Consider the following 24,712-nt stretch of genomic DNA (forward strand, 5'->3'; position numbering starts at 1 on the left):
TGTAGCCACTTAAATTTTGGTTCCAACTGTGGTCTAGTATTATATATTAGAAAAAAACTGTTAGCATATTTCAAACATGATATGAACTTACTTTTTGTCTTAATTTTATTCTTTAAATAAACATGGTCAATTCTGTGTGAGGTATGACCTATTGGCTATAGTAGGAAGTGATCCCACAAAGTAACTTGGAGCTTTCAACTAGTTAAAATGCAAGTCCTTGAGTAAGCGTTGAGTAACAAAGGTCACTCAACTTTATTATTAAAAAATATTTTTCATCTGTTTTTTCATCTATAATAGTAAATAGGATAAATGTGTTATGATAATAATCCTTGCTTTTCTTCATCTCCTGATTTTTAGGATATTGCAACTACTATGTAAGAAACCAGCAGTATATAGAGTATGTTTAAAAGACCTTTGACTTTGGTATTCTATTATTTATTATGATTATTATTTTGATGTTCTGGGTTTTTATTGTTGCTAGTTGTTACTTTAAAATAATATATTATTGGTACCTTTTTAATACTTGGTGATTTGCTTTGAATTTGCACAGTTGAAAACCAAATCCTATAAATAATTTAATGTTATTTTATAATAAAAGTGAACTAGCTATACTTTAAACACTTTCTCATCTACAACTGCATTTTGTCTCATTTGGACACATTTATTGTATCCAGTATGCCAGCAGCCAGATTGATTAAAGAACAGAAACCTACCTGCTTCATCTAATATTTATGATAGTATCAGTTACTTTAAATTTGCTTAAAAATATATTTGCTTAAAATTTTGTCATGCAGGGTATATGGTATGGTAAAGTAAAAAATATTGACTGAAATCAAAACTTGTTGGCTGTTCCCCCACATGCACACTTTATGACATTTATAATTTCCAAAATTAACATACAAGGCTTATAAAATAAAGTTAACAGTGCAACTTTTCTTGTATGCCTTAGTTTTTTCCTCTTGTGATGAATTATATTGATTTGAAAGGTTTTTCTCCACTTAAAGAACTGAAAACATATTTTGATGAAATTGATCCTGATGTGTTTAGTCAGATTGGCTTCTACAATATTAATGTGCTTTTGCATTTTCAAGAGAAAGAAACAGATAGTGTGCTAATAGTTCTATGTATACAGAGAATAAATTTTTTTTGTCAATATATATTCCTGTAACAAAGAGTTTCAAGAAACTGTGCAGATTATCAAACAGATTTACTGATTGCTTAACATCTTACAAAGAAGAATACAGCCATACATAAAGAGTGAAGTCCTGAAATTTTCATGAGACCTATCCAAAGTGATTGAACTTAGGACAGTGTTGGCAAACCTTTTCAGCACTGAGTGCAGAAACTGGAGCGCATGCTGGGGGGAGTACTGGAAACCGGAAGAACTGCCCAGCGTGTGCAGGAGCACCAGAAACCGGAAGAGCAGCTCCCCAGCATGCATGCCAGCTGGTCTTCATGCATGCATGCGTGCCAGCCAGCTGGTCTGTGTATGCACGCCAGAAAACGGAAGATGCATGTGCTCTCTGGCCACCTGGTTTTACAATTTCTGGTGCACATGTGCATGTGAAGACTAGCTGGCATGTGCACACATGTGCACCAGAACCTGGAAGAGCAGCGGGCATGCCCAGAGAGATGGCTCTGCATGCCACTTCTGGCACACGTGCCATAGGTTCGCCATTATGGACCTGGGATATAGTTCATCTTCCTCAGAGCACATAAGCCCTCCAATCACCTCAAGGTAATGCCTTATTTGAAGTCAAAGTAGTTCCTCATTGGGGATTGTTATTATCAAGTGTGGGTAATCTACAATTGGATTCACAGTCTAAGACTGATGAAAACATAATAATAATTCAAGTCCCAACCACGGCTCTAAGTATTAATGTTTTGCTTCCTGCACAATCAGGAAGTTTCAACATGAACATGTTATTCTTCTTGGCTGTCAGGTAAATTACTCAATGCATCCTTTTTTTCTCTTCAACAGTTTGACTTGAAATGGACTTCTGTCTTCATTTATGCAAAACAGGTATAATATATCAATAGCACTAAACAGATATAATGAAACTGAACAGTAATTAGCTTTCTGTTTTTTAATCTTAACTGTGAGACCAGCTTGTGTCCAGTTAATAATTCTAGGAATGTATTATATCACAGTTAGGGCCCATGTATTGATGGCCTTGATGGTGTTTTCACCGTTATCTTTAGCATTTTTCTCACTCTTTGGATGTATTCTTTACTAGTATTTTTAACTTGTTCATGTTTGTTATCCAATTGGAAAGGTCCACATTTTTTAGGCTTTATCCTGATAGCATCTGATGATTTTGCCATTCGGCATTTAAATGCTATTACTGTTTGTGATTTTACTCCAATTTATTACTACTAAGCATTTTCTCTCAGCCAAATTCCATTGCTATATCTGTGCTAGAAGTTCTTATAATATTGGTCATTAACTGGATTTCAATTTTTCATTTGCCATTAAACTTAAGATCATCCATATAAAGCAAATTTTGAAATTTTTGTAACCTTTTTTGCTGTTTTGTAGCCAAGATTTATTTTCTTCAAAATCACGGAGAGTAGGATCATAGCAATGACAAATAGTAAGGGTGAAAATGAGTCACCCTGCAAGATGCCTCTTCTAATGTTGACAAGCCCAGGGTTTTCATTTCTAATAATCAGTTTTGTTCTCCAATGCTCCATTACTTATTCTATAAACATTCTGTGTCTATTGACGTCACTTGTCTCCAAACATTTGATGATTCAACTATGGAACAATGAGTCAAACACTTTTTTTATAACCAATCCACATCACAGGTAAATTGTTTTTTCAGTATTTGCAGTTCTCCAAATCATTTTATCAATTAGAAGTTGATCTATTGTACCTCAGCTCTTCCTTTTATTTCCTTTCTATTCTTATTTATTTATACCCCACCTTTATTATTTTTATCAATAACTCAAGACAGCAAACATATCCAACACATCTTCCTCTTATTTTCCCCACAATCCACCTGTGAGTGTGGTTGGGCTGAGAGTGGCTGGCTCAAGGCCAGCTAGCTAGCTTTCATGGCTAAGGTGGGACTTAAACTCAGGGTCTTGTTGTGGTTCACCAGCACCCTGTGTAGACGGCAGTGGAACGACAGTGGGGAAGAACAGGGACCAGTCCGCGAGTCTGGGAAGGACTCTGATGAGGGTCCTGTTTCTGATGCAGAGATGGGGCCAGGACCATCTGGGAGTTGTGTGCTGATTCTGGAGCCTCCAGAGTCTGGCAACAGTGAAGCAGAGGAACAAGGGGAGACTGTTCCCAGTGTGCTTGTATGCAGAGCTGCTAGAAGGCAAGAGAAGCTAAGACAAAAGGGGTGACTCGGGAGTAAGGCTTGGAGGTGATTGCTCCTCCCATAAGATATATAGGAAATGCAAAGATAGACAAACCTTTGCAGGAAGCAAAGTTGTCCACTCTGTTTGGATTAAACCTTGAAGCTCTGTGTGGACTTTGTACTTCGGAAGCCTTGGTCAGAACAGGTCTCTTGTTTTCTAGCCTGATGTCTTAATCACTAAATCAAACTGATTCTTTTATTGGAAGTATGTTATTTTCTTCTAAATAATCTTGGATGTTTTCCACTGTTATACTTGTGAGTAGCTTAAGCATTGAAGGCAAGCATGTTATTAACTTATAAATTCCTGGCATTGTCTCTTTTGCTGGTTCTTTTTGTTGAGTCTTTTTGAATCTGGTTAGTTCTGCCAGTTAATAACCAGATGCTGATGTCTTCTTCTTCATGTGATACATCATTAAGTGATTAAATCACCTAAGATAAAATCAAATACATTATTGGAAAGTTCTTACAAGGAGCTACAGCCACTGCTGGAATATTTTTAAGGAAACCAAAATTGAAGCACCTAATTAAGTGATTTCAGGCAATTATCTATACTTCAGCTTTAGAACTGACTTCTGCAATCTATCATACATGAAACTCTCATAATTTTCCAGATGGATATAGTCTAGTGTTTATATGTGACTATCTAAATCAGGGGTGTCAAACACAAGGCCTGCAGGGCTGTCCTGGAAAATGTAAGGGGTTGTCCCACATCACTTTGTCCCGGTCTACCCAATGCAAAGAGAAAACATCAGACCAGCATGGTTTCAGACCAGTCTACCCAGTGCGAAGAGGAAACATGCCAACAGTTTGGGAGTGGCGTCAAGCTGACCATGCTCACCAAGTCAGCCACACCCACCCAGCCCCCCTGAGGTCAACCACAGCCCTGATGCAGCCCTCAATGAAGATCTAGATAGTGCCTTTAATAACAGTACTTGGTCCAAACAAACCAGTATCCTCTGCCTTGGTCCTTAGGAGAAAAGATAGACACAACAAGATGAAACAAGCATCTGTAGGAAACATGGTCGCTGGTGAGGATTGCTGGAAATTTTAGGTACATTACACTTTGGGAAATATGTGCTGATATTTCAAAGTCCTATTTCAAAACTTAAGAAAAAAGGCATGTGTCTTAAATACATATTCAGAGGTTTTTTATTCAGGAAGCAATTGAACATGTGTTGTTATACAACCTTGTACCACTAGTAGCGTTTATATGGATTGGACTTCAGCAATTATGATTCTCCAACCAGCCAATGATACTAACAATTTTGGGGAAATCAATATTACAAAATAAGAAAATGGGGAAAATATCCCTAAGGTACTGAAACTGATACTTTACCTAGTGGGACATTATTTTGTACAGATATTGCTTAGCATTATGCATTGCTTAGCTTATTAGAAGCTTTTTGCTCTGCATTTTACCAATATAACTGTCCTATTTCCTCCTTTTTGCTTTTTCTCTTTGCAAAATACATTCTGTATTTTGAAGAAAAAATCTTCTAAAAACATTGTTTCTGGAATGTAACTGCAAATTGACTAGATTAAAAAACAACAATCTGCTTACAGAAAGTGCCTTCTCCTCTTTGTAAGTTAACCTAGCAAAAACTTTTTAACAGGCGATTTCTTGAATGCTGGAAAAAAAAGTCTGGTAATTTTCATTTGATGTCTTCTTAAAAGAATGTTTATGTAAGACCACCAAATAAGTATTACCATAAGAACTACTTTTCAGGCAGCCTGATGCAAGTACATATATGAAATTATGCTCTTTTCTTAGCAGTGGTAATTGCTGTGAGAGCTAGAAACAAAACAGTAATGAGCTTGTGTTTGCATTAAAAAGGCCTCTAAAAGACTATTAGGGGGAAAATGCACCATTATTTTGCAGAGAAAATTGAAGCCTGACTGGATTTGCTTTCACTGACAGTGTTCTAGCATTTGATAATCATATCACTATATTAACAGCTAATGTCCACCATTTAAAATGCTTTTTTTAAAGTAGAAAATAGCATTTATATGAAAAATCCTATTTCTTCTTTTTTATAAAGAAAATAGATGCTAGAAAAGTGAAGAGCCTTTCCCCACTGTTAACCAGAAATATTATTCAAATATGCTTCTGTTGACAGAGAAATTGCTGTTCCCATTTACAGACTCTGTTTGCCTCTAATTGCCTCTGTTTGTGTAGTGTCATGCTTGTTTAAATAAGTTGAATTTACCACTTAAATTCCCATTTTTGGGCAGGTGTTTATGTTTTTTGGGAAGTCATTTGTGTTTCTTGTTACTGTTATGATTATTATAATTCAGGCTGTGTCTACATTGCTTTAAAATTTTAAACATTTTTAGTGTTTTGGAGGTTATACATATTCCACAGTACACCAGAATTAGGCTTTTTTTTTGTAACAAAAATGTAAGTAAATAACTAGCTTGAGAAACATACTTTTGAGTTTTTATTGCCCCATTTTATTTCAACTATCTTAAGTGTTGACATAAAAATTGTCAGTTTTATGATATCTTCATGCCAGTTAACTTATGAATATGTTAAAAAAACTCAGTTCTAAGGCAAATCCTTTTGACCATTTATTCCTAGCATATTAGTTCTATTACTCAATGACTTTCCAATTCATAAAAAATAGAACTTAGCCTTGGAATAGGAATGTTACACATATTTTTAACCATTAATACTTCAAATGTCTTGACTTTTGCCAGGTTAGGTTCACATTTATGGAAAGAGGGCTTGTTTCTTTTTGTTATGCTATTCTGTAAGAAAAATTAATTAGTTGGTAGTTACTTCTAATTATGGACTGGTTTTGTTTCTGCAGCTCTAAATAAGCTTCTTTATTAGTTAGTAGCAATTTATAGTTGATAGAATGCCTAAATCATCCAAAAGGTGGATAGTTTGAGAATTCAAACTCAAACTTTATTTGACATATTTTATGAATATATTTCTGGATTCATCATATGATATTGCAGTATGGATTTAGTAAGAAAACACTGAATTGCAATATACTCCGCTATTTTATTGAATCCCAGAACTGAGCAGCAGTTGGTTTCCACTTGTTTTTCATGAATATTTTTCTTTCATTTGGAAGCAACGTGCATGCATACATGTATATGTATGTGTGTGTAACAAATACTCTTGCCTCTTACTTTCCCTATAATAATCTTGTGAAATGGGTGAGGTTGAGAGGGAGAGAGAGAGAGAGAAAGAGAGAGAGAGAGAGAGATTGACCAGCTGTTTTTTATGCCAAAGGAAGGCTAGAACTCACAGAGTCCTGCTTTTTTGATCAGTACCTTAACCCTCATATCCAACTGGCATTTACATACTTTATATAATGTTAACTTTCAAATATTTATTTACACTAGGTAACCTTTAAGAGAAGGGAACATTTCAATAGATAACAGTTAAACAAATATCATTTAGTTCAATTTTTAAATTTGGCATTTTTCCCCTAAAACTTATGTTTTACTAAACTACTGTATCAGACATAACTGTGCAAAGTATCAGAATCTTCATGTTTCTTCTTGTCTGGAGGTATGAGTTGCTTTTTAATAACTAATCTCTAAAATATCTTATTCTGTATGCTTCCTTGATTCAGTTTGATTGTATGCTGTAACAATTTGTTCTGTTGTGCCATTAAAATCAACAAAGAACAAGAAACTCAAACTTGAATAAATGAATAAGTTTGAAAGAATAAAGGAGAAAATGAAATATGACATAGCTATGCTTTTTTATCAAAATATACTCATATAGTTTTAACAAAGGAACACATTGTTAGGTTGCTGCAGTATTAGCTGAGAATTATTCCTAAAGACATTCAAATACAGACAGCATAATATAGTACCCAGTATTTCTGTGAGAGAATTTGAAGACTTGGTATCAGGAATGGGAAGTATGAGCAAACTCTTAAGGGGAATTTTCATAAAGGATTAAAGAGTCCTGAGAAAGTGGAAAGCATGAGAAAGAAATTCAAAACAATCCTACTTTGATTTTGTTTACTCTAAGATACAACATAAAGAACAGGCTTTGGTGTTTTGTTATTCTGCTTTACTTCAAACTGTAAAGAACATTCTGGAACCCCTTCCATGCTGCTTTTTCACAGTTAAAGGACTGGCAGAAAGGGGGAAAAAAATAAACACTGCTGCAGAATCCTACAAGGACAGATCTACTGTAGTATAGATTCAGTACTTTGAGGTTAATATCATTTGGTCAAGTGTGTAAAATACGTTATAAATATCCCTCAGTGATAATTGTAAGCTGTAAATAAAGTGAAGTGGTAGGACATTGTAGGACTTCTAACACTCTTCATTTAAGGAATGTAGTGGCTAAGATACTGAGCTTGTCGTCCAGAAAGGTCGGCAGTTCGACAATTCGAATCCCTAGCACCGCATAATAGAATGAGCTCCCGTTACTTATCCCAGCTTCTGCCAACCTAGCAGTTCAAAAACATGTAAAAATGCAAGTAGAAAAATAGGGACCCCTTTGGTGGGAAGGTAACAGTGTTCCATGCACCTTCGGCATTTTAGTCATGCCAGCCACATGCCTATGGAGATGTCTTCGGACAGCACTGGCTCTTCAGCTTTGTAACAGAGATGAGTACCTCCCCCTAGAGCCATAAACGACTAGCATGTATGTGCGAGGGGAACCTTTATATAAAATAAAGAGGAAAATGTTATTTGTTATTGGGATAATTGAAATTGAAAATGAGCTACTCTTACACTACTAAGTATATGAATTAATGTGCATGTGGACTTGATGTCAAACCCTAAGAGACCCATTCTGTTCTTATATTCTCTGAGATCAATGAATAGTTATATTTTAATTTCCAGCCCCCTTTTGAGTCAGACAAAATCTAAGTGGTTAATTAAAAATATTGGATTCTGTGAATACAAAAACCATGGCCATATAGACCCAGATGTTTTACATAACATCTTATAAATCAGAGTATGGCATCAACATAGCATTGGATCTAGTCATAAACATGCTTAGTGTAGCTGCTTTCACATTAATTGAGCAAAATTTTCATGATTAATTTGAGGAAAATTATGCATAGATCAAAACAATAATGCACAGATAGTTTTTGCAATTACTCCTCAAACATTTCTGAACAGAATTATTTTTACAGTAATGAGCACTATATTTTTCAATCAAGCTCTTCATGTACCAATAAAATGCAGATATAAAGATTGAACAGTTGCAACTAGGGAAGTACTACAGTAGCAGCTGTCTGTTGTATCATATGGTACTGTATCGGCTATTTTCTCACAGAAAACATAAGCAGAAAGTGGCTACACCATGCCACTTACATCAGAGAGATATATATTCTGCCCTTCTTTTAGATTTCTAGCCAGTAAAATTATGGGGGACTAAATAAATAAATAGGACTAAATATTCTTGCCCTACTTACAAAGTGAATCACATATCCGTCTCAATGCAGTATAGCAATTTCTTACCCATACACTTATTCTAAAACTCATACAAAATGATGTGTTCAGCTAAACTTTCAGAGGTAGCAGTTACTTGCCAGCTGGCCTTGGACTTGCAACTTCTTGCTGGCTTTTCCCCACTGTCATTCTTCCTGCAAACTTCTCACAAGCCAACCAAAAGGGGAAACTGGCAGGAGTTCTAGGGAGGAAGGGAGAAAGGAAAGAAATATTTCCAACACTTAAGCTGGCAGGGAGTCTCAAGTCATTCCTGTGTCCCCTGCTTGTTTGTTTGTTTATTGTTTATTTATTTATTTATTTAGCTAGCCTGCTATGGTCATTCTGTGTTTTTGGTGTAAGAAAATATCTCTGAAATGATACCTTAACACAAGGGTATCAAACTTGCCACATCACATCGCCGTCATATGATGTGACATTTTTTCCCTTTGCAGAGCTGGTGTGGGCATGGCCTTCACGTGATGCATGTATTTGTTTTTAATTCTTAAAATTTATATTAAACATCACAGAACACAGTTGCAGCTTTAAGATGGCTTTTTATTTTTCAAGGGTCATAGGTGAAATATATCTGCTGAATAATTTGATTTCTGTGTTATTTAAAAAAAATAACACAGAGAGGAAAAGAGCCACTGGAGAATGTGGCAGATGAAGTTCTTATATCAACTGTGAAGCCCTTTCCTTTTTCTTGACTTAATATAGTACATTAAACTTGAATTAAAACTTGTAATGCTTATTGATTTTATTAGCCTTATAAATGGAAGGGAAAAAGAGGAAGGCAGATCATTTCAACCTTCACTTGACTTTGACTTAAAGCTTTTTAAATGGCTAAATTGCCTCCTATCTTATCAGAAAGACAGGTTTACCCAATGTAGATTAATTAAGCAATTGTTAAGAGTTACACTGAAAGGTTTTTTTAAGTTCTCTTTTTCTGGACCTAATTAATTAAGTAGTCATAGCAAGAAACATAATTATTTGATTTTTATATGATTCATAAATGTTTTATGACTTACATAGATTTTATTTTTCTGATTTCAGCCATACTCTGAAGTTGATCTGAAGTGATAAAAAAATGTGGAATTACCGATAATAGGAGATAAATGTAATGTGGAAGAAATAATATTCTGAGATAATAAAATACTTACTTTTCATGAAAATGTATATTTCACTCTTTATTGCAAAACTTCATCATATAGGATACATATGCCTATTTCATCAGGTAAATAAAGAAAATTATTTTAAGCAAGTCTGTTTCTTTGGAAGAACATTTTGATATGCAACGTCATGTAAATCTGCTTCTAGTTCATAAAACAGAACTTTGTTACATTCAAACCTAGTCTGTTATAAAAATTTATTCCAAAACAGCTGATCAACCAATCTGAACAGCATGTCTATATACTGCTTATACTTTCTATTTCGACAAGGTATGGGTATGTTAGCTTGCAAGATAATCTCTAGATAGCAATCTTATGTTGCATAAAATAGCATAAACGTCCTTCAGCTAAAACTGAGAATTCACTCTAATTATGGCCCACTTATCAAAGCGTTCCCAAATTGACCAGTACTTACCTTATGAACTAGGAATGCTAGATGAGACACAGGTATGATTAAGGCTACTAACCTAGTCTATCATTTTTTAATCTAACTGAAACTGAATATGAAAGCCCCAATTAATGAAGAAATGGATGGGGCAAGAAAAATAGCTACACTGTCTGAAAACTGAAAGAAAGAGGAACAAATGTAGTCTAATATTTTAGAATGAAAGTGATGAATACATCCAAGTAAATGAAGGTGTAGCTTTAATTATCAATTGAAGGACTAAAACCTATTTTCTATGTCAGGGCTGTCAAACTGATGGCCTGCGGGCTGGATGCGTCACAAGCTGGCCATGCCTGTGCACAGTTTAGCAAAAAGGAAAAAAAATCATGATATGTCATGTGACGCCACCGTGATGACATGAGTTTGACACTCCTGCTCTATGTCATTCCATGTTATATATGTCATATGAATTGGTGCTATCTAGGTTGTTATGGATATCTATGAAAGTAGGAATAATGTTATTGCTGGTCACTTGTTAACTTGAGCAAATTGAGATAACAGAAGAAGCAAAGGTGTGTTTGTGGGATAGTTAAGCAATGTTATAAATAAATATGTGTACTGAAAAAGTTTGTTCAGCTAGGTAACATAAATCCATGAGAGAAATGAAAGAGGAAATTCACTGAAGAATGAATGGAAAGGTTAAGTATTTGGTGAATATTTGATTACAAAAAAAGTAGTTTTATTTTTAATATTTGGTTTGAGCTTATATTATAATTCTGTTATATATCATCTTGTATTCTGTTATGTTAAATTCTCAAAATTATTCAAAATAAATGTGAAAATTAAGAATGATTATTATGAGAACTTTGGATATTAGAAAAATTAGAAAAAAATTTCACACTAAATATATTGCATCTAAAATAGTACAAACATGGATTAGTTTGAAGTTGAATATTCTTCTTTTATTTTCTAAATTTGTGCAGATATTTAAGACAGTAGGAAAGTACTAGGGTAATAGTTTAGAAATAATGTACAGTCATTTTAAAATATCCTGATTTTGCTGTAGAATTACAAGTTGGTAATAACCATATCCACTCTATTTGTTGCACTTGGTGTTTGAAAAATATTTGCTGATACTGGGGAAAAACAGATCAGTTGAATAAATGCTAAGTAGTTTGTTGAACAGTGTTTCTTTAAATAGTTTGGCAGAGGATTTCTTCATTTCCTGTATAGCATTAGAGATTATCTTGATTGGCCCTGGCAATACTTTTCTATCAGCATTTTCACTAGAAACTTTCAGTAAATAATATATCAGGTATAAAAAAGTTACTTTATTTGGAAATTACGCAAAAAACCTTTTTTTCAACAAAGTAAGAAAGGACATTTTAAAAATGATAGAATTGTTTTCATATTGGCTATTATGTGCCATCAAGTCATTGTTGATTCTGGACTTTCTGACAGTTTTCCTGTGAAAGTTGGCATGCACTAAGGATTGGCATTATTGCTGTTGCTGTTCATTCATGTCATGGATATGTCATGCTAAACCTGTATCACAATGCCCATTGTCTACACTGACAATGTCCTGCTTGGGAAGAGAAGAATTGCAGCTTCTGTGTCCAGACATAGAATGAGTTGACTTAATCAATTTGGTTTGTGTCGCAATATCAGGAAGACTAAATAGGTAGAGTCTCCTGATACTGGCAGAGTCCAAAGGATGTCTGAAGTTGCAAGTGACATGGGGTGGCCATATTTGGGTCAATACATTTAATATGCTTATAATTGGCTATAATGAAATTATGATCTATTGTTTTTATCAATTTCATGAAATTAAGGGAAAAACTACATGTATAAAGTTAGTAATTATGCACCTTGCAAATACCCTGAGAAACTTGTAGTCTGGTAGAAGCTAAGTTGTTTAAAACAACACGACTTTTACAAATCAAGACCATTTTAAACCATGAACTAGTTGACCTGTCCAGTATCTGAGATGATCTTCTGAACCATGTGTCCATTTCTTATGACAAGTCAACTTGTTCTCATTAATGTTGATAACACTTGCGCACTGGTGGACCATTATTTTTGCCTAGGTTCATGACGATGACATGGTCAACCATATAATTTTAATCAATCAAAGAACATAGTGCCTGAACATAGTGTATTCTGGAATATGTAATATTCAGAGATTCTGTATTAAATACATTTGGAAACCATAATGTTTTTGGAAAATAGAATATTTCTACTCCATAACATTTTTTGGGAAGTCATTTGCGTTTCTTGTTACTATTAGGATTAACTTGTCTCTTTTTTCCTGAACTTTATACAGCTTATTGAACTAAAAATGATTAAGGGTTTTTTTTTTTGTTGTTTGACATGAAGAATAATTTTGAATATGTATTAGTATTCAGCAGGTTCCGATCAGTTCTGGAGAATCGGTAGCGGAAATTTTAAGTAGTTCAGAGAACCAGCAAATTCCATCTCTGACTGGAGATTTTACAGTATCCTTCCCCTGCCACACTCACCAAGCCACACCCACAGAACCGGTAGTAAAAAAATTTGAATCCCACCACTGGCTTTACTTAAGACCAATAGGTAATATATTACAATAAATGGGAAAATTGCAGTTACTAAATAGTGTGACTTGCAGGCAGTCAACAAAAAATAAAAACTGGATTTTTTTTGCTGTAACATTTTTCATCATGAAACATAAACATAAATTATGATAGGTATAAGGGTGGTTTTAAAGTAAATAAACAACCTAATCTCTCTCTCTCTTCCTCCCTCCTCTCCACTTTCTCTCTGTTTAGTACTGTCTCATATGAATTCTAAGTGGGCTTTGCACAACCTTTTTGTTTTCTGAAAATTAAGTATACCCTAATGCCTTATCTGATCATATGCACTCAAAACATTGTGCCTTGACTAGTTCTAGCTGTAGCCTTAATGTTTCAAGAACATTGCTAATTAATTTACACTTTTCTAAACTATATTTCTCAGTACTTCCTATTAGCTTCCAAAGAAAGTGTTGACAGGTAGGATTGATTGAAAGGGCCTTCTTCAGTCATGCTACAATAGTAATTTCTCCCTTTGGAAGCTGAAATCAATCATTGCTTCAAGTGCTTCATGAAGGTTAAGATTACAGTTTTAGCATACATTCAGTTCATCGAAATATTATCATGGTGAGAAAGGAAAAAACACTTTAATCTTTGCTTTATGCAGGTCATTATCTTTGGAATGGCATCTTCTGAGTTAGCCTTTACTAGTTTTGCTTTAATGTTTGTCCCCCTCAGTTTTTAATACTATTTTCAGTTCATGTAGTAGCAATCGAATTTTCCCGCAGAAAGAAAAACCAACTATCCACTAGGGGATCAGATTGTAACAAGAATTAGCCATAACTACTGCCAATAAATGTCTCAAAATAGACTAAGCAGCCAAAGGAAGCCTGACTGAAATAAAAATTTAGAAGGTGGGAATAGTTGCTTGGATGAATTGTACCCATAGTGTATTAACACAGATCACAAAAAACTACTTGCTATGAATTCTAAGGTTGAAAATGTATCCTGAATCCTATTAATAATTAACTATTGCAAAAGGCAGAGCCTATCACCAAATATCAAAAATAACTCTGCCTTATCTCTTTTGGCATGACAAGTAACACATTTTCTTCTCTTTCCCCTTCCCACCAATGATATTTATTCTTCATCCCCCAGCTGTTTTTAAAAGAATACTAATTCTGATTTCTCCCCCCCCCACTTTTTTTTTTTGTTATTTTCATATTTGGCTTCTTATCCAGCATCAGATCTTCCTACAATGCTGTTTTCTGTGCTGCTGTCTGGATTCTCCTGGGAGAAAGAAACTTTTATTTGGAAACATTTTTTTAACCAAAAGAATATTTATCAGAGTTTCAGGAAAAAAAGCTAGTAGTTTGGTAATACGGCAACCTAGATCAATAGAAGTCACTGATCTAAGGGGTGTTTTTTTTTTTTCAAGTAGAAAAAGAGGGTAAGCAAGGTATTAAATTTTGGATAGCAAAATTCAGGAAGAGAACTCAGGAATGCCCAGTGGGAATAAGAGTGATAGGTATGGTGCTGATATATACAGGTGCTGATAAATTTGATGTTTAAATCATTCATTAATTGTTGAAGGGTGAATAGATGAGTTTCTTTTTTTGCATATTAATATAAAAGGTGACTTTTATTTCATTTCCATTTAATTTAAACTTAATCTAAATTTGAATACTTAATTCTTTCCAAGTTATAAACCAGAATGCAGTTGCATTTCAGGTATCTCATATTTTTGAACTTTGCAGACAATTCCAAAACCAATTATAAAAAAGTCTGTATAAAATATATCTAAGGAGAAATGTATAGGAAAATATGCATAAAGGACTGTTATGAAATGTTAATTTATATTGCTAGTGTATATTGCTGGTCCATGTATGATATGCTATATGGTTGATTGATTGATAAATAAATAAATAAATAAATAATAAAAAAAGTTACATAAATAATCAGTTAATCTCTTAATTATAAATACCACTTGATAAATCATTTAGCCACACTGGATTAACTTTGTTTATTCTTTCCTTAGTTCCCTCATTCTATTTCTTTAATAGTTTAAACTATTTTTTTTTTACTCACACAATGGTGGCCAAAGCTGAAGAAAACTACAAACTGGGATTCATTGAAATTGTCAGTATCATATGAAGATTGAATTGTTTGCGGAATTGTTACAGAATTTTTCTGTAAAATCACAATTTGTAGGCTTTTTTTAATTGTAAAAACTTGTCTATGTTTTTTGACAAAAATAAAATTGATTAAATTAAGACAAATTCTTTTTTTAAAAAGCCCTATGATCAACAATTAAATGTCTTATATTCATTTATTTTGTAATGTCATTAAGTGAACTATATTGAATATCTAAATTTCATTCTAGTAATATGATTGTAGGAGAATCACATCTAATTTAATAACACTAGATATAATTCTTGGATTTATAGGTCTGGAAAAGAAGTGAAACAAAATTGCTTCTGTGCTTACTCTGATGGATTATCTGCTAACTTCTGAATACTTTACACTTTGGGATAGTAGCTAGGCTATATATCCAAGTGAATTGTATTCTGCTGCAGAGTTTAGAGTTATCAGTCTGGAGATACTGAAGCTTCAAGACCTTATGGAAAGGAATTATTGCACTAAATTAGCTTTCCCCTTAACTATTAGTTATATAGCAGATGATCATGATGGAAAAGGTCTTGTACCAAAAAGTACTTATTTTTAACTCCGCAAGTTCAGTAGCTCTTTCACGTGGAAAGATTCTTTGCATTGATATGACAAAGCTATTTCCCCGTGATCTACAACAAAAATGTATTTTATGTTGCCACAAGATCTGAGTAAAGGATTTCCTCACTTTCAGACCTTTCCTGGGTTACTCAGTTGAAAATCTCTTCCCCCAAATCCAAATACTTAAAAATAGTTATGTTACACATTTTAACTGAACTACCAGTTCTATGGAGTGTTTAATATTGTTATGCATCATGTTTTAAGATAATGTCTTGGACCAGAGTTTTGTTTACTACAATGGCTTTCATATATGGGAGAATAAAACATATATGCCAGATTTTAGTCTAGATTTGACATTTTTATCCACATACCAAATCATTCCTAAGGATGGGGGAATAGGGAGATATGTTGTTCTTATTATATAATCAAGTGAGAAATAGCTTTTTGTTATGTATTTATGCATTGGTGATGTAGGAAAAAGAGAATATATAAAACCCACTCAAAGTTATAAAAGCCAAAACGTATGTTTGGGAATTTTTCAGTTGTGGAGAGTAATGAGTCAGAAGACATAACAAGATAATATTCTTACAAATGAAAGATGATTCTCCCATAAATTGGAGAAAGTGACATCAGTCCAATAGAAAGGTAGCAGGAGGTATTGTATATCAAGTGTACTCAAGACCAGCTTTGTTGGTCATTTTAAAAGTGTATTGGAACTGTGGTCATTTTGAGTAGTCAGTGTTGAGTGAAGTTCATGCACATTGGACATCTCTCCTCAATTCCTTTGGAACACACCCTTAGCCTGGCAGCTAGAATTTTACCAGCTTTATATGGTGTGTGAATGACCACAGATCTTTTGTTGTAGAAAGTGAATAATAAAGCTTATAAACCGCATCTGTTTTTATATGTCTGAGTCTTTGATTAAAAAACAAACAAATAGCACAGGAAGCGTCATAAACATTCTCTTTACTAGTCATAAAGTCTCATCTTCCCAAATTCAGATTGTTTTTTTAATCACGCAATAAATTGTACAAAAGGTTTTTAGATGATATCATAATAGTCTAGACTAAGACTTCAGAAAATAGCTTTATAAACTTTGGTGTTTCAGATAAGGTTCAGATTATACTAAAATGAGAATGACATCATTTAGGTTTCCACATAGTTACTGAGACTTTTTTGAGTAAATTCCACCGGCTGTAAATTAGATATAGAACTTGTCAGATGCTTAAAATCAGAATATTTATTTTATCCTTTGATGGCCTTCTAACTTTTCCTTTTGCTAGAAAAAGGCACTTTTCATGGATAAGTAATTTCTGAGTAGAATAATAGTACATAAAACAGATATTTGCATTGTACAAATCCTCATGTAAGATTTTATACAAGCTTATTTTTGGATTACTTCAAAAATGTATTACAATATGCAGTGTAGAAGTATGCAATAAAAACTTTTCAAGGGGTTTTAATACAGTTGACTGACCATTGACACTGAAATCTTCAATATTTATATGTGCTACAATATTTATATGTGTCAGATAATTTTACATAATCATATTTAAAGCTGAGCTCTTTCCTTTTGAAAACTTAAGTATATATTGAGGTCTCTCACCCTATATATCTGGGCTAAATAGTACCAGATTTGAATGTAAAGCTTCTTCTGTTACAAGTAAAAAACATATGAAAATCATATGAATTTGTAATTTATTTACAGATAGAATAAAATATTTAAGTTATACAATATTCTGTAAAAATCTCATCTAAGAAAATTTGGAGTTTCTTTTTAATATATTTATCTGGATTATGCTAACATATTAATTTTATATTGAAGAAAAAAATTGTGATCTTAATATTACCATATCCCAAACATATCCCAAATGAAAAATTATTGTCATTTATATATTTACTTAATGAGCTAATATACTCATTCAACAAAAATGACTCCCGATAAGTTTACAAAAAAGAATAAAACATAAAAGTGAATCAAAAGATAAAAGAAAAACAATAAGTGTAATCCCCAATAACCGTTTCTTTCAGTTTCCAACAAGCTTAACAACAAAGGTGTTAATCTAAATTTCAGAGGCGGGAGGGAAATAATGGGCACTTTGTATGCAGAAAAGGTGGTCTTGTAAGTAATTCAGTGTCAACAATATAGGGCTTTATACTGTATGTTAACAGTTTGAATTGCACCCACAAAGCTGTTGATAATCAAAAACAATTACTGCATGATTATTGCTACTTTATAATAAAATTATAACTGGATATATAGTATGCTATCTATCCAATAGTTTTGTTAATTGCTCAGCCCAGATTGCTTTGCCCAAGCTACAAGGCTTTAAATAAAATTGAAAATCAAAGAAGGGGCAGAGCTTGTGAGTGTAAGGACCATTTAGTGAACCGAGTAGTCAAAATCCCAGGATGGTAGAAAGCAAAGGGAAAAAAATCCCAGAATTCAGCTATACCAGCAATTTATATTGATGATAATAATGCTATATTAATGTATCCATTAAATCATCAAGAGTTGAATAATTCTTTATTAGATTTTCCCCAAATTTGGGGAGAGAATAGAATATTTTGCAAGATATATTTTAATTTTCATTGCTTTCTCCAACACCATTTTGCTTGTTCATCACATGCATCATTATGTTTCTTTTTTAAAATTATATCAACGTTTCATTATAATTTCATCTTCTGTTCCATTTTCCCCCTAAATTAGAATTGCCAAAGTTGAATTTACTGCTTCTGAATGTTACTAATAAATAATTAAGATCAATTTGGGGAATTTATGGTTCTTTAGTCACAGAAGAATAACCTTCAATGTACCACGTTGCTTTGGACTCTTGGGATTGTAATTCAGCAACATGCAGAGAGCTTCTCATTCCCCCAACTGTGTTTCAGATTATAAATTAGGGAAGCCAACATGATGCCAATTACTATCGCTCCATCTAAATAATGATAAAATTTGTAAAGGTACATTCACATTCAAAATAAAAAAGAGTTATTCTGAATTCTAGTTGTGTGTCAAGATGTTGCCTTTGTAAGATCATCTTTATACTCAGTATAGTCATATTGAATTTTTCTGTCTTCAAAGGTAAATCAACAAGCACTATTTCTGGCAATATTTTCCTATGTTTTCCATTTCTTTTCATAATATTTATTTATATTAAAATGTACATTCCATATGTAGGTGCCATTTATATTATAGATTTTAATGTATTTGATTAAATGGCATTATTTATTCCATTTAAATATGTAACAATTGGGTTTTTTTTAGACTGATGATATTGTCATTTGTTTTGAGTAATAAACAAAATAATATTGCAATGTTAATAACTGAATGGATTTGGTTACCTGATGATATTACTGAAGGCTGGGTACAGGGTGGCCAAAAAGGCAGAGATAAGGGGGGAATTGGCAGGTAAGGTAAGGGAATTGGTCTTACTTAGTAACTACCTTACTAAAGCTCAGGGTTGGGAAGGAGGAAACCTAGAATGGCTTGGGTTGAGGTGGGTACTTGCTTAACAAACCATGATTCTTGTTTAATAATGGCAATAGATTCCCAATATTGCAGTTGCTAAGCAGTGTGGTCACATGACATTTCATCTTGTGACCATATCAATTTGTGATGGAAATTCAAAACTATCTATATGCATCCTATATACCGTTGTATGTCTAATAGTTGTAAATAACTAAACCATAATATAAAAATAATAAGTGATAATCTTTGGTGTTTATGAGTAAGTTTGGATTATACAATTTTTCATATATTCTCAATGATACATAACATCCTTCAGACTACAAACTTCATAGTTTGCTAAAGAATATTTGCTAAAGAATATTAATTCTGTCTACATTTAAAATATGTTTAAAAGTATTCTTAAAACATCTTTGTTTATAAGAGTGGGCAGATGTTACAAAATGACTCTTATGTAAGTTATGATTAAATACCAAATATGTGAAACTATGAGGACAACAGTAAATTAAAATTAGGCTTTCAATCTTAGTATTAAAAACAGTGTTTTCCTTAATCATGAAATTGCTTCCATTGTATATTGTTTGCACAAAACTGCTATGGGCCTTTTAGGTAAATCAGAGTACTGAGCTTTGTAGAATGCCTCAGCCACATTACAATGACAATTGATAATATATGTTTCAAATAAGATGTAGTGACTCTTACAATGATTAGTAATGTCTTGACATGCATGCTTGATTGGTGTGATAGCTTCTTGCAGCTCTTGAAAATTTTTAGAACAGTTTAGAACAGATGATACATTTTAACTCAAAACTCAGACTCAGAATTTGCCTAAAAATAAACAATATCTGTCTTTATTCATAAGTACAACATTCACATAACTGAGAAAGAAAATAGATAGGACAATACATGCCCCTTTAGACATCAAAGGTTTGTATATTTTACTGTTGTATATTTATATTTCCTTACAAAGTCATAATGAATGGATGCATTTTAATCTTGTACAATCTACCCTTCTTAGTGTAGCCTTTAGGACGAATGTTTAGAAATGGAAAATGCCATTCAAAGAATCCAGTTGCATCAAACATCAACTCTGAATACTGTGAAAATAATGAATCAAAAATATCTGTGGAATGTAGTTTAAAAAGCACTTCTATTCTTCTATTCTTTGTACTTTCATTTTCACTTTCATTTTTGTTTGATTTTGAATTTGTTTCTTTGTCATTTACTAAGTCATGATTTTATGATGTAGATTTAAAGTCTTGTATGTTCCTATGTTGTTTTTGATGTTTGTTTAATTTTGCATGTCACAGAAGAGGGACTTGAGGTAGAATTCCAAAGTGACAAATGAAGTAAATAAATGAACTATAGTAAAGTCAATGAAAAGATGACTATCCTCAAATACATTGTTATTTGGAGATGACTGGAAACATGATACTTGACACATTTCTCCTGATTTGTATATTACTTGTTGAGCAAACAATCTGTTTCCTTCTGCCCTCCAGAAACCCACATCTCAAACACATAAAGATGTCTGATTATTCTAGTTCAACATATTCCTGTAACCCCATTTACTGTTGAGGCATCATGGTTTATTTCCCAGGGTGAAGGATGGTTTATTTCCCAGGGTGAAGGGTGGTTTATTTCCCAGAGTGAATTCACCACATGAAAGCAGCTACCAAAGAAATCAGTATCCATAAGAATCCCTCCTTCCTGTTAAATGACTGTCTAGCACAGGAGTGTCAAACTCGAGGTCTGCAGGCCATATCCGGCCCACGAGCTGCTTAGATCTGACCCACAGGGCTGGCCTAGAAATAGCCTATAGTGCCTCTGCTAGCAAAAATGGGATGTGGGGGGGGGTCATGTGCAGCTCCTCTGCAACCAGTTTTGGCTGCAGGAGGCCTTCTAGGCCCAAAATGGGGCCTCCAGAGTGCTGCAGGAGACCTTCAAGGCTGCAGGAGACCTTCAAGGCCCAAAATGGGGCCTTTGGGGTGCTCCAGGCCCAAAACGGGGCGCACTCCAAGCGGCCTTCCAGGCCCAAAACGGGGCCTCCGGAGTGCTGTAGGAGACCGTCCTTGACTCAGAAGGTTATAAAAGGGAGGAAAGGTAAAATATTTTACCTTTCAGGCTTGCAGGATTCTGTTACTATAGCCTGTGTCAATAATTTATAGTTCTAGTTCTCCAATGGAGTCAATTTCTTAATTTGGTCTCTCTCTCTCTCATAAGGTGATCAAGTAGATCAAGTAAGTATTAAAAAAAACAAATCACAGAAATGTATGCCTCTCTATTTTTATACGTGTATAAAACCATGTGTGTGGAGGTGCGGTCCCGAGTCATGCCCACCATGGCCACGCCTAGCCCCCACCCACCTGACCCTCTGAGGTCAAACACAGCCCTGACGCAGCCCTCAATGAAATTGAGTTTGATCCCCTACTCTAGCATCTCCACTTTTAAAAAAAATTCTACATGACTCCTGTGTAATTTGGCACCTCATCTTCTCTACTGTCTGGGACTTCTGTTATAAATGTTCAGACTGTAGAAAATTGCTTAGTAAATGAACTAGGTAAAGATAATGCTTCACAAGATGCATACTCTTCATTTACTCTGGCAATAGGACTTCAACATCTTTTAATGTTTTATAGTACAGAAATAAATGAACAGTATCATATTTTACTAAAAGCAATGAAATTCAAGCTATGGCTGCATTTATTGCAGTTGATCTATTCTAAAATCTTCAAAGGAGCATCATGTGTCAATATAGATTGTAAGAGCTGTGTTAATGAGGGCACCATAGTGTTATTATTGAAATGAAATACAGCTTCATTATATCATTATGTGAAGGAATATTTTAAGACATAAGTAGGTATGCTTACAGCCTTAGCAACCCAATAGAATCTGAGCTGACCTTATCATGTAGTGATTATGAGAGTATCTATATCTTTTTATTGCAATAGTATGGTAATGGTTTGTCACTGCTTCATTTTAAGTTCTCAATTGCTTGGTGTAATCTACTATTATTCTAGTACTAATCACGCCTGGTCCTTATGCTTCTAAAATCTATAGGTATAGCCACCTTTTTAATCTATTTAAAAGTTGACCATTTGGTGGTGGGATGGTAATCTATTGATTTATCTTGAGGTTAGTTCAATTCAATGAAATTAAGCATATTTAACAGGGATACAATCGAGATCAAGTGAGGTACTAATACCACTCTATAAAGCCTTAGTAAGACCACACCTAGATTACTACATCCAGTTTTGGTCACCACACTATTAAAAAGATGTTGAGACTCTAGAAAAAGTACAAAGAGCAACTGGGATGACTAGGGGACTGAAGACTAAAACATATGAAGAATGGTTACAGGAACTGGGCATGGCTAGTCTAGTGAAGAGAAGGACCAGGGGAGACATGATAGCAGTGTTCCAATATTTGAGGGGCTCCCACAAAGAGAAAGGGATCAAGCTATTTTCTATAGTGCCTGTAGGCCAGACAAGGAATAATGGATGGAAACTGAACAAGGAGAGATTTAACCTGGAAATAAGGAGAAACTTTCTGACAGTGAGAACAATAAACCAATAGAACAGCTTGCCCTCGGAGGTTGTGAGAGTGCCATCAATTAAGACTTTCAAGAAGAGATTGGACTCCCCATCTGTCAGAAATGATGTAGGGTCTCCTACTTGGACAGGGGGTTGGACTAGATGACCTAGGTCCCTTCCAACTCTTATCTGTTATCTGTTATCTGTATCAAGAAGACTGTAGTATCTTGGTTAATGTTTTTGTTGCTTTTGACTCAGGCAATCTGTAGATAGTGCTCATGAAATTTTGGTAATAGAAATTACATGCCTGTATTCTTCCAAATATTTTTCATGGTAAAACATACGTATTATAGGGAAACAGTTCAGTGGAGGCATTCATACTGGTCTGAGTTCTGATGTATTTTCTGTTTGGTTTCTTCTAATTGTTACGCAGTAATAACAGAAGCTTTGATTTTTCTTCCTTATAATGTATGTTTTAGGTCATTGCCATTCAAGAAGCAAGATACTTTGCCTTGCCAGCTCCATAGATCAGTGAGGAGTTGGTTAACCATAAAAAAGACTCAGAGGAAGAGTTGCTAATTTGTGAGGCATAAATCCAAAGGATTCCAATCTGACTCACAGCATTGTACTTGAAAACTAGTCTCTTTCTTTTTCTTTTACCTGTAATATTTTACTTTTAGTGAAATGATAGGTTTTGTCTCTAAGCAGCTGAGACCTGGTGATGATGCTAATTAAGTAGAAAAATACCAATTGTGTATTTTGTCAAACTTCATGGCAGGACCCATCTACCTGGAAATGTCACTTTTATGGAATTATTTCATTATTGTGTCCACTCACCCACCCATCCATCCATCCATCCATCTACCTGAATAAGTGCAGATTAGATTCAAGCCTAACTTGATCCCTTTTAAACAATTCAACTTGTTCAGTCTTCTTGAAAAATGGTATCACTTCTTCAGAAGAGTTGATAATTTTGTCATAATGATAATACAGGTGAAACCTGAAAAATTAGAATACTGTGCAAAAGTTCATTTATTTCAGTAATGCAACTTAAAAGGTGAACCTAATATATGAGATAGACTCATTACATGCAAAGCAAGATAGTTCAAGCCGTGATGTGTCATAACTGAGATGATTGTGGCTTACAGCTCATGAAAACCCCAAATCCACAATCTCAGAAAATTAGAATATTGTGAAAAGGTTCAATATTTTAGGCTCAAAGTGTCCAACTCTAATCAGCTCATTAAGCCATGACACCTGCAAAGGGTTCCTGAATCTTTAAATGGTCTCTCAGTCTGGCTCAGTAGGAATCACAATCATGGGAAAGACTGCTGACCTGACAGTTGTGCAGAAAACCATCATCGACATTCTCCATAAGGAGGGAAAGCCTCAAAAGGTAATTGCAAAAGAAGTTGGATGTTCCTAAAGTGCTGTATCAAAGCATATTAATAGAAAATTATGTGGAAGGGAAAAGTGTGGAAGAAAAAGGTGCACAAGCAGCAGGGATGACCACAGCCTGGAGAGGATTGTCATGAAAAGGCCATTCAAAGGTATTGGGGACTTTCACAAGAGGTGGACTGAGGCTGGAATTAGTGCATCAAGAGCCACCACACACAGACGGATCCTGGACATGGGCTTCAAATGTTGTATTCCTCTGGTCAAGCCGCTCCTGAACAACAATGTCAGAAACATCTTACCTGGGCTAAAGAAAAACAGAACTGGTCTGTTGCACAGTGGTCCAAAGCAGTGGTGGTATTCAAAAACTTTTACTACCGGTTCTGTGGGTGTGGCTTGGTGGGCGTGGCCATGTGACTCAGTGGGCGTGGCTTTTTTTGCAGTCCCCACCTGTTTTGGGGAGCTTCTTAGCCACAGAGGAGCCTCTGGGGGACATTTTTGTTCCCTGAAAGCTCCTCTGGGGCTCAGGAAGAAAAGGAACAGAGCATGGGAGGGGCATGCAGCACTCCTCCAAGCTCTGTTTTTGGAGCTTCCTAGTCTCAGAGAAGCCTCTGAACCCTCGGGGGGGGAGGTGTTTTTGCTCCTCCAAGGCTCCTCTGGGGCTCTGGAAGTCAAAAATTGGAGGGGGGGGCTGAGCTCCTCCCTCCA

At 34.5% G+C, this 24,712-nt stretch overlaps 1 protein-coding gene and 1 long non-coding RNA gene across 3 annotated transcripts in view; both read left to right on the forward strand.

The window, feature by feature from the left end:
* The window catches only part of ALCAM (activated leukocyte cell adhesion molecule), a 94,098-nt gene that overhangs the window by 24,102 nt on the left and 45,284 nt on the right, over positions 1-24,712 (forward strand). The gene's annotated exons all lie outside the window — the stretch shown is intronic.
* LOC148125296 (uncharacterized) lies at positions 1,613-9,890 on the forward strand. The gene is made up of 3 exons (XR_015744312.1): positions 1,613-1,738; positions 1,982-2,023; positions 9,834-9,890. It is a non-coding gene; the product is annotated as an uncharacterized LOC148125296 (long non-coding RNA).

Source organism: Pseudonaja textilis, chromosome 7 (assembly GCF_049901715.1).
Source record: "Pseudonaja textilis isolate UNSWEBS1 chromosome 7, rPseTex1.2, whole genome shotgun sequence".
In the NCBI taxonomy this organism is placed as follows: Eukaryota; Metazoa; Chordata; class Lepidosauria; order Squamata; family Elapidae; genus Pseudonaja; species Pseudonaja textilis.